General features: G+C 40.1%; 1 protein-coding gene and 1 long non-coding RNA gene across 7 annotated transcripts in view; one reads left to right on the top strand and one right to left on the bottom strand.

The window, feature by feature from the left end:
* Positions 1-4,028, bottom strand: part of TTLL7 (tubulin tyrosine ligase like 7) — a 127,297-nt gene extending 123,269 nt beyond the window's left edge. For 3 of the 6 annotated variants that reach the window (XM_074376142.1, XM_074376141.1, XM_074376140.1), the window contains exon 1: positions 3,490-3,863. The gene's annotated coding sequence lies outside the window, so the exon portion shown is untranslated. Of the gene's footprint in view, positions 1-3,489; positions 3,866-3,898 lie in introns of those variants that run through there. The other 3 variants (XM_074376143.1, XM_074376147.1, XM_074376144.1) reach the window with 3 other exon arrangements.
* LOC105075499 (uncharacterized) lies at positions 3,948-13,910 on the top strand. The gene is made up of 3 exons (XR_835898.3): positions 3,948-4,236; positions 5,164-5,306; positions 12,748-13,910. It is a non-coding gene; the product is annotated as an uncharacterized LOC105075499 (long non-coding RNA).
* The last annotated feature ends 316 nt before the right edge of the window (positions 13,911-14,226 follow it).

Raw genomic sequence — 14,226 nt, 5'->3', positions numbered from 1 at the left:
AATCAAAAGACAAGTTTGCCTGAGACAGTATAATCTGAGGAGCCACAGACAGGAGTGTTACTAATTATCAATATGCAAAGATCCTACACCTAATGTGCAAATACTCCAAAGAGAACATACAGAATCCAGTAGTTTTAACACTTGCACAAAATAGTCAAAGTACTAAGCATCACAAAAAAATTTATAGCTACATGCGGTGATGGATGGTACCTAGACTTCTGTGGTGATCATTTTGCAACATATACAAATATTGAATCACTATGTTGTACCTGAAACTGATATAATATGTCAATATATCTCAATTTTTTGAAAAATCAAACTAAGAACTCATACCTTTTAACCCAGAAATTTTATTTCTGAGGCTCTACCCTAAGGAACTATTTTCTAAAACATTGAAAAGAGCTCATGAACAAAGATGTTCATCATAGTGTTATTATCATCCAAAAATACAGTGACAATGAGGAGTGATTAGGAATTTACGGTACCTCTACCTAATGGAAAATTATGTAGGCATTTTAAATGTTCACTGTCCAATTGTAATTAAGAGAAAATTAACATTATAAAATATAAAGTAAAAATATATAAGACTTACATACACCACATGGTGTGCACGGAAAAAAGAATGGAATGAAACAATTCAATATATTAATATTGGTTGTCTTTAGTTAGCAAGATTAGGGTGATTTTTTTTTCCTTTTATAGTCTTAGTTTCCAAATTGTAACACTGTAATGGAAGCAAGGAAGCTTTTTAAAAGGCAAGCTTCGCTGGAAGAGGAAAAATCTTATTTGCTTAGAAAACTTTCTGGATTTAGTCCTTTTCATTATCAGTACCCAGAAAATATAACATTTTCTGGAAGGGCACTTGGAGCACAGAATATGGAAAATATGAGCAAGATCAGGCAAAGAGAAACTTGGTTTGCTCAGTGATCTACACTAGTTATCTATGGTTACCAGATAAGAAGCAGATTTCACTGCCTGAAATGCAAGGTCCTTCATAATTTGTCACCATGTATTCAAACAGTATATGACCACTTCTCAGCTGAACCTCTTCATCAGGCTTTCACTTTACATTTGGAAACTTTCCCATCTCTCAGAGGGTGATTTAATTCACTTCCATCCATGAAGACTTTCCTGATCCTCTTACGGTCCCAGTTGTTACTATTTCTCCTTCTTAAGGTGTTGATGTGGCACTTAAGTCTGCACCATCTTTAGTGATATTAAGCCAATTCTATTTTGTTAATTACTCGTATGTAAATAAATATCTCCCCAGCTAGACTTTTAAGTTCCTTGAAATCAAGAATTTAGATGGTCTGCAGACAATAGTCATTTGACAAACACATACATACAGAGAGAGAAAGAAACAGAGAGAGACAATACAGCTCTAAAGCCAGGTTCGTATTATCCATACTCTGTGATGTTATCTAAATAAAATGTGTTGCCTCTGTTTTAAAATGTTCCTGCTGACCCTCCATCACTAGGATATGCACTTTTCTTTCTTTTTAATAGTAGTGGGATTGTAATTTCGCTAATTCATTCATACGAATTCTGCTGTCCCTTTTGAGATTAAACAGATTGGACCACAAGATGCCTCACTGAGGTTCAAACTTAAGACTTGTCTCAGGACCCTACCTCTCTTAATAGTCTTGTCTGAACAACAAATGTAAAATTTGTGCCTCCATTTTATGACTTTAGTCTATCAATATCTTCATTAACTTAAAAAAAAAAAGAATTCTCCAATGCAAATGGTTCACTGCTCTGGAAGTGATGGTCTAAGATGATTATGTTTCTGTCTGCCATCATATACTGTTCCAGTACTTGGAGATAATGAGGATTTGTACTATAGCAACCTGCCTCCTGAGCCATCAATAAGAACTGCACATCTTAGGAGAAAATACATAAATCATAAATGAAAGCAAATCAAATGGCCAAGCAAGAAACAAAGAAATACCTAGCATCCATTATTTTTGCAGAAAGAGCATACAAAAGTCAATATAACTGTTGACTCTGAAGGGCAGGGTAAAAACAAATCAATACACTTTCCCAATACACAGAACTACACTTTGCTGCAACACACATAATTTTTCTAAGAGTCAATGCTTGTCCAGATTCCACCACTTGCTGGCTGTGTAATCCTGAACCTTCTCTGTATTTCAGTTCCTTCATCTATAAAATGGAGTAATCACCTCCTATGCCAAATCACAGAGCCGTAATGAATCAAATAACATTATCAGCCAGAGTTTATCTGTCACCCTATCATGGGATGACACACCCTATAAAAACAGCTCAGTCACACACCCCACGAACTAAGAAACTGTTCTTACTGCAAATGTTTCCCTAAAGTTAAAAAAATTTCCAGATTTCCTTTACTTTCCTAAAAGATTTCTCCAACATTCAAGCATCCACCATCTATCACTGCCAAAAATGTGTTGAACCTCTCCTTCTATGACCTCGCTGTCCTCTGCAGTGTTGTCCAGAGATTATTTTTTGGCATATGCTTTCTAAGAAAACAGGGTTTGTTTTTTTTTTTTCACATAATTCAAAGACCACTCCTACTTTTATATTAACAGAACAAATATTCCATATACAGGAAGTTTACAGGTTGTTGTTTGAAATTAGCTCTGTGAAAGTTAATTCTATGTTTAATATGTAGTAGATGACATATATGTACACACAACTTGGACACACAGCTCCTTAATCCAGAGGAAGGCCCATGGGCTTTGGGGTCAGGGGGACTTGGATCTAAATCCCTGTTCTGTGACCTTGAGCAGGTAATTTAACTTCCTGCTTTTCAATTTTCTCATTTGGTTCTGAGTTGTTGTCATGATTTAATGAAATAATATATACAAAAGTGAAGCCTGGGCTATGAAAGTATTATATCCTACCTCCTTTTAAATCTTTTCCTACTATGCCAAGACCAATCAAACCCACTCTGAATACAGCTTGCAAACAGCATCTTTCTCAGACATCAGCGGGGGAATGCAACGCGATGTAAAACCCAGGGGACGGTGGCACGAATGATGCATTCAAAGTAGCAAACAGTAGAGAAAGTGACAGGTACAGAAAAGGGCCCTAGATCTCACTCGCATGTGCGAAAAAGACACAGATCTGACTCGCTGAACGTTGCACCGCACACTCCGGGAGGTTTGTACCGCGATGTGGGAAAAGGACGGAATCACAGAAGCAGCCAGCGGAGCCACCTGGCTCACCCCACCCGACCCCACCCGCCCGGGTCGCTCATCTGGAACCTAGAAGCAGAGGTGAGAGCCCAGCAACTGCCCTCGCCCCCTCTCCCTCCCCCATCCTGTCCGAATCCCTCAGGGCACGAATGGTGCTGAATCATTAGCACCAACAGCAGCAGCTCCCCGCGCCCCTGCCGCTCCCGCGGGCGCCGGCGTCCCTAGGGCAGTGGCCGTCCCGGCGGCGGCCGAGACCTCGGGGGCGTGGGGACAGAGCAAGGGGGTCTGGGAGGATCGGGCAGCAGGTACTCACCGGGGCGAGGACAGCCCAGCCCGGGTCCTCGCCTGCCCGCGGCGAGCGGTCCCTCCGCGCCGCCCGCGCTTCCCCGCTTCCCGCGGCCGCCACCCCGGGCCCGGCCGCCTGCGCCGCTGCTCCGGGGCTCCCCTCCGCCCGCCCACCACCCGCGGCTGCCGCAGCTCGGGGCGCCGGCGCTCGACCCGGAGCAGCTGGAGCAGCTGTCGCTGCCGAAGGGGGTGGAGGCGACCGACGGGCCAGACCATTCGCGGGCGGCGACCGGGGGTGCGCGGCGTGCGGAGCCGAGTGGGAGCGAGGACGCCGGGGACCGGCGACGGTTGGGAGGAGCCAAGGGCCGGGGGGCCCCTCGGCGCCCCACCTCCCCCCACCCCCGCGCCGGGGGGGCCTGGGGGCCGGAGGGACCAACCGGGGAGGGGCCGCTTTTCCTGGCTGGTGACGGAGACAGTGCTTCAGCTTTTCTGGGCCCCCCTCCGGGTTTGCCTTGGTCCCGCTCCGGGCTCCTTTAGAACCCGGCAAACAGAGGACCTAGCAACGCGGGCGCCTGGGCGGTGTCCCCTCCGCAGGAGATGCGAAAGGGCGCTGGCCGGAGCCCTGCCCTCGCGCGCCTCCCGCCCCGGCGCGGGCCCGGGGGCGCCGGCCCGGCTCAGAGCTTACGGCCGACGTCTCACCACCGAACCGAGCGGGTCCTTGAAGGGACTCTTCAGCCCTTTTATCCAAGCATCTCTGTGGAGCAAAGGAAAAAGGGTATTTATCCAAGGCCAGCTTGAAAGTTAGCAAATGAAATCAAGGGGGACCCCCTCCTGTAGGCGCTTTGTAGATTCGGGCGAGTGAGGGACCGTTGGGAATCACAGAGTTATTGCTCCTCAAAGGTTGAACCACAGTAGTTGGAAAATGTAGGTTTAGGAAACGGTTTTAACATATAGATCTGTAAAGGATGATTACAGAAATTCAAGGCTATTTCGGGTTCATTGTTCGCTATTTTACAGGTTAGTGTCTTGGGAATGGGGAGGGAAGCATGTCCTCACGTGGAATGAACTTTATAAAACTGGAAAAAGCCGCCCCACACGTGACGTCCCGTAGACTTTTGTGAAAGTACTTTTGTGGGCCCTGCGCCTGTCACAAACAGGCTTACACAGGTTCGTTTCAGACCATGATGGAGATCTAGACAAGTGTATTGTTTTCCTTATCGAAAGAAAAAAAAAAGTTGGCAACTACCTATAAAATAAGATTTAAGGGAGCCCAAGAAAAGGTCCTACAAATGCCTCCCAAACAGTATAAAATTCCACAGTTAAAAGCCATTTTCTCTCAGTTAAGGTTTTGTTCTCTTTTGAGTGAACTAACATGATTTTGTTCACATAAACTGAGTACCTGCTGTGGACCATACACTGTACTGAGAGTGTTTCCAGTTCTATTCCTTCATTTATTCTTTGAAAAACTCCTGTGAAAATGGTAATATTGTTGCTATTTTTTAAAAAGACAAACTGGTCTCAAAGAGTTTGTTGTGCTGGGTTCACATGTCATAGACTGAGTGGCAGAGTGAGCATTGCAGTCTGGAGTTTTTGACTAGTGCCTTTCCACTTCAGTGCCTCTGGGAAACACAGGCTAGGTCTTACCACATCCATGACTGGCACTTGAATGTGAGTTTGTTTATCCTTCCTTTGTGAAAACTAGGTTTCATAGTGGAGAAGAGGACACTTCAGTATCTAAGGCGGACCTGAGGTTAGGAATAGAAAGCAGAGAGAAGAGGTCGGACTTCATCCAGAGCCAGCCTGGAAACATCAATTTCCAACGTGCGCGAATACCGTCGGGCGAAGGTGAGGAGGAATTCTTCATTATCTTTTTGTGAACCATTTTTACATGATTACTTACGTTGCATAGCACTTTACGCGTCACCTAAACAGTTGCTACTCTGTTACACTATACACTCATTCTTCCAATCCCAGGAAGGAGCAAGAGCTTTTAAATGGGCCTGATGGGCCTTATACCCCTTGTCAGAATTTTTAAAAGTTAACAGGGCGTTAATAACTTTCACATCACCCTAAGGAAGCCTTTCGAGAAGTAAGGAGTGAAACCGAAGTGTTAACCTTACGTTGCACCATTGTTACTATGTTAACTTTTAGTATGGATGTTGGTTCTCAGTCCCTGCACAACAGAAATCCCCAGAGCCCTGTGTTGCTGAGGAGCAGGGCACTCGGTCCCCAGTGGAGTCAGGGAGCTGTGACTCGGCCAGGATGGCCGCTGCCTCAGAAATGTGTGGTTCTTCTCTCTATGCGCAGCTATTTCACTTTCAAAGGAGACAATAAAGGGACAGAATTGGAGTAGATGAGATGCCTTTTGAATTCAAATTCTCTGTCTAGTTGACAGGCATATAAGAAAGGAGGCTAAGGTCTTCCGTGGTCCACCTGAGACCAAACTGGGATTTAGAACTGCATCAGTTATAAACCTGATAGGCTGGCCATCTATTTGTATACATTGACATTCTTGGAGCCTGTGTTTCTGAGTAAAAAAGGAAGGGAAATTTTGTGCCAGTGGCCTTGAGAAACTGTCAAAAGGAATCGAGGGTGTGGTGCTGTGTCTGCGTTCCCTGCTCTCCCACAGAGTCTTTGAAAGGTTTTGAGCCCCTTGGGGAAAGAAGTTAGGGCCAGAAACTGAGGAATCATTTTCGCAAATGACCATAGGATTTCAGGTTTAAGAAGTATTACTTTGGGCTTTGATGACAAGGTACAGCACTGAGCTGGAGGGAGGGTCCTTCTCTCACCCGAGTCTGCCACAGACCTCCGTGCGCCTCATCAACAGTAAGGAAGGGCTCTGCCCAGAGAAGGCATATTCTCATAAAGAACACTGGTGCCCAATAGAGGGTCAAGGTAACTTGAACAAGGAGAACAAGGCAGTAGAACACAAGTGGAGTTGTTCCTGAGTCTCTGGGAGACACAACTGAAGATTTCCTGTCCTAAATGATGGAGCCTGGGTGGAGGAAATGATTGTTAAACTTAAGATGATTGTTAAAACTTATTTACCCAGTGATATTAAGGTGAATTCATCTGCATTCACAAACTAGCATCACTCGGGGACATTCAAATGATATCACATATTAAATGATACTGATAAGAAGAAAGTTAGAGGGAAAAAAATACGTAGTACTTTTGATAAAACTACAGTGTGAGCCAAACCATGTTGAACCTTGATTCAAGAATAGTAAGTACCTACTGTGTGTTGGCCCATACTAAGGTGTTTGGTGACAGTGACCATGCAAGTTACTCTTACTGAGGAGAGTATTTAATAGTGTTATTTCTGTTCATTTGCTTTTAGCTAACACTTTTTAAATCATTAGTATTTTTAAGGTAAATACTATATTCATGTGAAGTACTATTTTTATCTTCATTTTCTTAGATGAATATACTTAACAGTTAATTTGTCAAAGGTAACACAGCTAGAAAGAAGCAAAGCCAGGTTTTAAACTCAAGTCAATACTTGACATTACTCTTTTACTCCCTCCTGTTACACAGAAAGGAACTTGCACATTGCAAATCTATTTTCTATTTGTTTTTTCAAATCTATTTTTAACACTCAATTTTAAAAGGAAATGAATCATTTCTTACAAAGAGGATTTAAATGATAGTTCTCTGAATGGAAACACGGAGTACCCTCTTCTATAGGATGTTTCAGTGGAACATTGGGTAACTGTCAGGTTTCGGTGCTCAGACAAGAAACCAGAAACAAGAAGTGATCATTGCAGCAGGGACTTGGCCAGTGATTTCTACACTTCTGCTATAGGTTCTGATTGTAGTAATGCTTAGGTAAGACCCTGGCATCTGTATTCTTATGGAGCACCATAGGTGATTCTAATGCACAACCAAGTCTGACCAGTGCTTCAGAGCAAGAACAAGGTGGTGGGGCTCACAAAAACATCCAGTATCAGATGTACCCCTTAACCCCACCAATTATTGAGAAGGAAATAGGACACTGGCATTTAAAACCTATGATACATAATTCCACATTTATTGTATAGAAATGTATTTATTAAATCGTTTAGAGCCTTTTTCAGTATTGTTTTGATCATTCTGAAAATTCTTCAGAAACCTTAGGTTGAAGATTATACTCATTCACAACTACTGTTATATGTAGATACTTGGAACTTAAGGCTTTTTTCAATTATTTAATGCAATTATTATATGGTATTTTATGTGAGAAAAGAAGAGTCTAATTAGAGCAGCATTAAACTTATGTATTAATTTCTGGAGAATTGGCATATTTGTAACAATAAATCATTCCATCCAAGATTTTCCATTTGTTTATATTTTGTCTTTCATTTCCCAAGAATATTTTTATAGTTTTGTTCATACATGTTGGCACCTATCTTACTAAATTTAAACCAAATTATTTTCTAGCACTTGTCTTTTGAATGAAATATCCTTCCCATTTACTTCTTAAAGTGCTTTTGCCTAAATAGAGAGAGATTGGTTACTTGTATAATTTATTTTATATTCAACACATCAGATTCTCTTACTAATTGTTTTTTCGTGAAAGTCTTTTGGGTTTCCTAAAAAAACAGTCATTTTATCAGCACCAGGAACTTTATCTCCTTTCCCATTATCTGTGCCTGTTATTTTATTTACATTTGGTAGAATCACCAGTACAAGTGGTTACAGTGATGCCTCTCTGATGTCTGATGTTAATGAAAGGTTTATTTTCTGCCATTTAAGATAGTGTTTATTAGTGTGCTTTTCTTTAATATATAAGTAACTTCCTTCTGTTCCTGTTTTGCTTCACTTTTCCCTTGGAATTGGTTGCTTGACCTTTATCTGATGTCTTTTCACCATCTATTGATAATGGCTGGAGTTTTTTCCCTTTAATTTTTAATGTAATCAGTATGTAGATAGGCTTCCTGGAATTGAACTGCCCTTTCATTCCTCAGATAAAGCCTGTTTGGTCATAGTGTATTACTCGTTTGATTCATTCCTCTGTTATATTCTCTAATATATTATTTAAACATTTGGCATTTATAGTCATAGACGCACTTTTATTCATTGTTGTCGCTTTCCTGCTTTGGCTTTGGTTTAGGAGGCATTCTGGCTCCATAAAATTAACCGGAGAACTTTCAACCCAAGACCCACAATAGTTTAAATAATATTGGAATTATCTATTCCTTAATGGTCAGATTAAAAATTCAGCTGTGAATCCATCTGCCTGCTGCCATTTGCAACAGGAGATCATTTATCACTTTTCAAATCTCTTCTACGCTAATTGGTCTGTTCAAGTTTTTACTTGTCTCTTTTATGATAATGTATATTTTCCTAGGAAAGTGTTCATTTCTTCTAGGTTTTATTTTTTTTAATACTATTCTAGAATCACAGTTACAATTTACTTGGAATTCTTCTAAGTTCGTCCCTGCTTTCACATTATTAATTTGTGTATTTTTTATTGTGTTCTCTTTTCCTTATCAGGCACACATGGTGTTTACCTATTTCATTAGTCTTTTGGAAGAATCAATCTTTAAATTTATTTTTCTTTTCTGCTATTTTATCCATTTTAAAAATTTCAGCTTTTAACAATATTAATTCTTTCTTCAAAGTTTCTTTTGTTTTGTTTTTGTTGATGTTGTTCTGACTTGGATTCACTAAGATAAGTACTTAATTCCTTTCTTTTTACCTTTCTGCTTCCATAGTCAAGGGCAACACATTTTCCTCTGAGTTCAGTTTTGCTGTTCCCCATTGTTTTAGTATAAAGTGTGTGCTTTTCCATTGCTTCTAGGCATTTTCATGTTGTCTTTTTTATAGTCTGAATATCTGTATCCCTTCCTAAATTCGTATGTTGAAATCCTAACCCCCAAAGATGAGAATGTTAAGAAGTGGGGCCTTTGGAAGATGCTTAAGTTCTGAGGGTGGATCCCTCATGAGTGGAGATTAGTGCTTTTATAAAAGGGGTTCCAGAGGATCCCTAGGCCCCTTCTACCATGTGAGGACACAGTGAGAAAACACACCTTCTATGAACCAGGAAGAGAACCCCTACCAGAAGTTCCCCTTTATATTAAACCTTCAGCTTCCAGAACTGTGAGAAATAAATTTCTGCTGTTATTATAAGCCACCCAATCTGGGATATTTTGTAATAACAGGCCAGAGGGACTGAAACACTTCTTTAATTTTTTCTTTCATACCAGACTTTACTCATTGCATATTTTTTAGTTTCCAATTAACGTTATAGGACTGTGATGAGAGACTATAACCTGTAAGCTCTCTACTTTGAATTTATTACGGTTTTCTTTTTGGTTGAGAACATTACTCATTTTTATAAAAGTTCTACAGAAATATTTATATATATATATATATATATCCTATTCAAGACAGAAACTTTTCTATATTAATATATTAAATCAAGTTCATAGATTGCATTATTCATTTCCTCTATGTCCTCTCCATAGCTTTTTTTTGGGGGGGTGGTCTATTAAATTATTCCAGTTCTGGGAGATAGACTGAAAAACTCAGTACAATTGCATTTTTGTCATGTTCTTTCATTTCTTCAATAAAAATAAAATGTCCCTTGTAGTCCTAAGAGTTTTATTTGTGTAGTTTCTTATTTTGCTAAAAATAGTGTATCTGATCAATAACGTCTGTGCTTATCCTGTTTAGTGCTTTTAACCTTCCACTCCACTTTGTCTGCTGTTAATATTGCCTCTCTTGATGTCTTTCTGTGCATTTCCAATGCTTCATTTGGTGTGGTTTTGGTTTTTATGGTTCTTTTATTTTCAAATCCCTTCTATTACTGTATTTTAAGTATGTATTTTGCAAAGAGCAAAAATCTGCTCTTTTTTAAAAAACTAAATCCAGCAGACTTGTTTAAAAAGAGAATTTGAGTCCAGTCACGTTTTGTGTGAGGCTGCTATGCACCACTTTATTCTTTCCATATTATTTTTCACTTATTTATCAAACCATGTTATTCTCCCTTTACTTTCTTTATGCTGGCTTATCAGATCAAGTTTTATTCATTCCTCTTTCCCGTTGTTTATTTGTATGTTCTACTGATTTTTAATTTTTTTCATAAAAGGTTATCTTCCCTTCTCTTGTTCTCATAGGCAGACTGTATTACTGGACTGGTGACGGTACGTCAGATGGTATGTGAGAGCAAGATACGATTTTCCTTACCAAGATTCTATATTTCCTCTTTTCCTTTCTGATATATCTTTTCGAGTACTTTCACTTTCTTCCTCTTTCCACGTTCTTTCTCTCCCATCCTCCAGTTCTGCTTCTCTCACCATCTTTTTCCATCTTGAGATTTCTATTGGTCTGTGTCTTGTTTGGTTAAAATCTTTTCTTATAGATTTATCTCTGATGAAGTACATACGCAGTAAACTCTTTCTTGTGAATCTTCATATAATCTTTCCTTCATGCTGAGCGGTGAATCCTATCTTGTCCAGGTATTGAGTTCCTTGGTTGAGATCCTATTCTGACAGTGATCAACAGTTACTAGTTTGTTCTTGTTTCTAGCTTCCATTGTTACAAATAAGACGCCTGATTTTTTTTTTTTTTTGTAGCTAATTCATTCATAAGTGCTTGGAAACTTGTGAGATTTTTCCCCCATATCCTTTGCATTGAGGAATTTTATCAGACTTGGGTCCTAAAGTAGGAAAATTTTTATTCTGATTATTTTTAATTAGTGCCTTACCTCCATTTGTTCTTTCTTCTCCCTTTGAGAGTCCATACATGTTAAGTCAGTTGGGACTGACTTCCTTTTCATTCTGTGGTTCACCTTGCTTTGCTTTATGCTTTAAGATATTTCTTAGCACTTGATTTTTCAGAAACACTGATTCAGCTTTCACTAAAGACTATCCTCTCCTTCAATTCTTCTCCTGAATTTTTTATTTCGGAAGCTGTGTTTTCAATTCCAGGAAGAATTTTTTATACTGATCTTGAATGTCAATTCAAGATGTCACCATCTCCGTCCGCAGTGCTCCATCAGAGGCGTGTCTGTCCTGATGACTGCTCTCCTCTCAGCTACCGGATGGGTCATTTTTCTATGTCAACTCATTGGAGCTCAGATGCTAAATGACTGGAGTCTCACAGACCGTGGAAGATGAAGCTATGTCTATCTACAGGGACCTGTGATTTAAAGAAGAGGCTGCCAGTCCCTGCTTCCTGTCTTGAAGGAAGTCCCTACCCTGCTCTCGGGTCCCCAGGTCCTCCCACAACCTGAGGACTAGGGAGACCCAGGCTTCCTGCACAGCTTTTTCTTAGCCTTGTGAGGGTAAGAAGATCTGAGCCAACATTATCTTCTCTCTGGAGATTTACAGATCTCTGACCTCCCGGCATTTCCCAACATCCCCTGATGCTGCTGCTGCTCTTCCCATAAAGGAGGAAGCACCAGACTAATTTCCGTCTCCTGGAACCCCAGAGACTGAGACTTCAGTTCTACCCAGCTTCCCGTGGAAGCCAGCAGCCATCAGGCTCTTGAAAGTCAGAGAGCCCAGAGCTGTGGATGACGGGAATGGGAGCTGTGTTCATGTCAACATACAATCAGAACCTCCCTTATCCCTAACTATGTTTTTCTATAACTCATGTTAACTTTTACTTAAGTCTCTCACTCCATCAGGAACAAATTTCATCTCTATCAATTCAAGATCTGCCCCTATTTTCCCTGGAACTGGATCATTGTTCTGGAGTTCTTACGTGGTGCTGGGATATTGGGACAGGAGAAATAGGCATTTGATCTGAGTCATCTGTCCCTTTTGCAGACTCCACCTGTGTAAAGCCAGACTGTCTGTGTTAGTTATCATTACATGTTCTAACTCCTATTTCGTGTTATAAAAAGAATACACAAAGGGTAATGAACCTAGGGTTCTTGGCTGAGCCCAGGCAGTGCATGCTTTGAAGCTCAGTTAGGGCTTGTCTACAAGAAAAATGTCTGCCAAGAATATATCTGAATGAGGGACTGAGGAGTATCCTAGTTTAAAAAAAAAAAATCATCCTAAGGCAAAAAAAAAAAAAAAAAAAAAATCAGGCACATAAACGTGTTTCAATAACCATGCCTCTGTGCCACAATTTGGGTGCAGCTTGGTATCTTATGCTCACATTGTGCTCCAGCCCAGCTCTCAAGTTCAAGGCTGGGAGAAATAAAGGCTTGAGAAACACTGTTTTCCTGAAGACTCAGTAAGACATTGAAAGCACAAAACAGTAATAATTGGGATCTCCACGACAAAAATGGGTGGGAGCCGTTTTGTTGAATTTTGAGCCTCTTACTGCTTGTCTGTTTCTCTAATTTCAGTTGTGGCCGTTTTGAGGGCAGTAACGGCATCAGCAATACCAGCAAACTGGGGAAAAGCTGCACCACAGACAGTGACAGACACAGGCTTTTTGGAACCTCAAACAGAGCGGAAGGAAAATGGCAGATGCTCTAAGACAACCGGGCGCCCTAAGTTCTCGGGCAACTCTTCACCAGCCCCGTTTTTCTCCCTGAAATAACAGGAGTGTTCTGGGTAAAACTCAAGGTACCTTACAAGAAGACAGAAATCCTAGAAAAGATGGGGAAAGAAAACAGGAATACTAATTGTAGTTAATGTATCTCGATTTTTACCCACAGCTGCTGAAGTTTGAGGAAACACAGTTTTATAATCAAAGCTTGATGGAGAAAGAAACTGAGTCATGTGACCATTTGCCAAAATAACATAAGAAATCAAAGATGGATCAAAGGACTAAAGTCTAGTTCATGTAGCTTATAACCCATACTGCCATCCCTCTTTCACTCAAGGAAGGAATGATTCGAAGTAAATCACAACAAAGTGGATAAAAAATTAAAACCCTCAACTATTGGTCCTACTGATTATGGCTCGATGATTTTACATTTGGATTTGGGAGATTACAAATTTGTCAGGTCTTCAAGCAAAGAGAGTCATCTTCAGGCTTGGGCAAGATTTCCCAACACCAGTGAAATGTTTTGAAGAAGGAACATGGTCCTTCCTACCCAGTGCAACCCCACTTCACTCTGTCAAGGATGTGGCTTAAGGTTTTCTGTTTGCTGCTCCCAGTGACAGATGCCTTTCTTCTTATAATTGTAATTTGCACATCTGATTATTTAAGAGCAAGACTATAATCGGAGGGTGGGAAGGGATGGGATTTCAAAATTGTAGAATAGATAAACAAGATTATACTTTATAGCACGGGGAAATATACACAAGATCTTATGGTAGCTCACAGAGGAAAAAATGTGACAATGAATATATATATGTTCATGTATAACTGAAAAATTGTGCTCTACACTGGAATTTGACACAACATTGTAAAATGGTTATCAATCAATAAAAAATGTTAAAAAAAAAAAAAAGTAAGACTATAACATTCCTGGTTGATAACTCTAGTAAATCAATCTGTTAATAACAGGATTTCAGTCTATCAAGTTTATTTCCAGAACAAAATTATAAATAATTCAACCTAAGTAATTCAGAGAGGCTACGAGTCTGGTAGATTATTATGGTAAGACAGCTAATGATAATATATTTTAACTGAATTTTCAGTAAGTCAGATACACTGTACTAAGTGCTTCATTTAATCTTCATTTAAATTCATAAAGAGACCATGTTACTCTGTATTCTCTTATAGACAAAGAAACTGAAAAGTTAAAGGTATAAAATAACTTGCACAGTAATACAAAACTAGAAGTTGCCAAAGTGGGACTTAAATACAGGTTTGACTAAAGCTAGCTCTTTCTTTTTTTTTTTTTTTTAAGAGTACAGTTCAATGACATCAA

This window comes from Camelus bactrianus, chromosome 13 (assembly GCF_048773025.1).
Source record: "Camelus bactrianus isolate YW-2024 breed Bactrian camel chromosome 13, ASM4877302v1, whole genome shotgun sequence".
In the NCBI taxonomy this organism is placed as follows: Eukaryota; Metazoa; Chordata; class Mammalia; order Artiodactyla; family Camelidae; genus Camelus; species Camelus bactrianus.
This window is presented reverse-complemented; position numbering and strand designations above follow the sequence as displayed.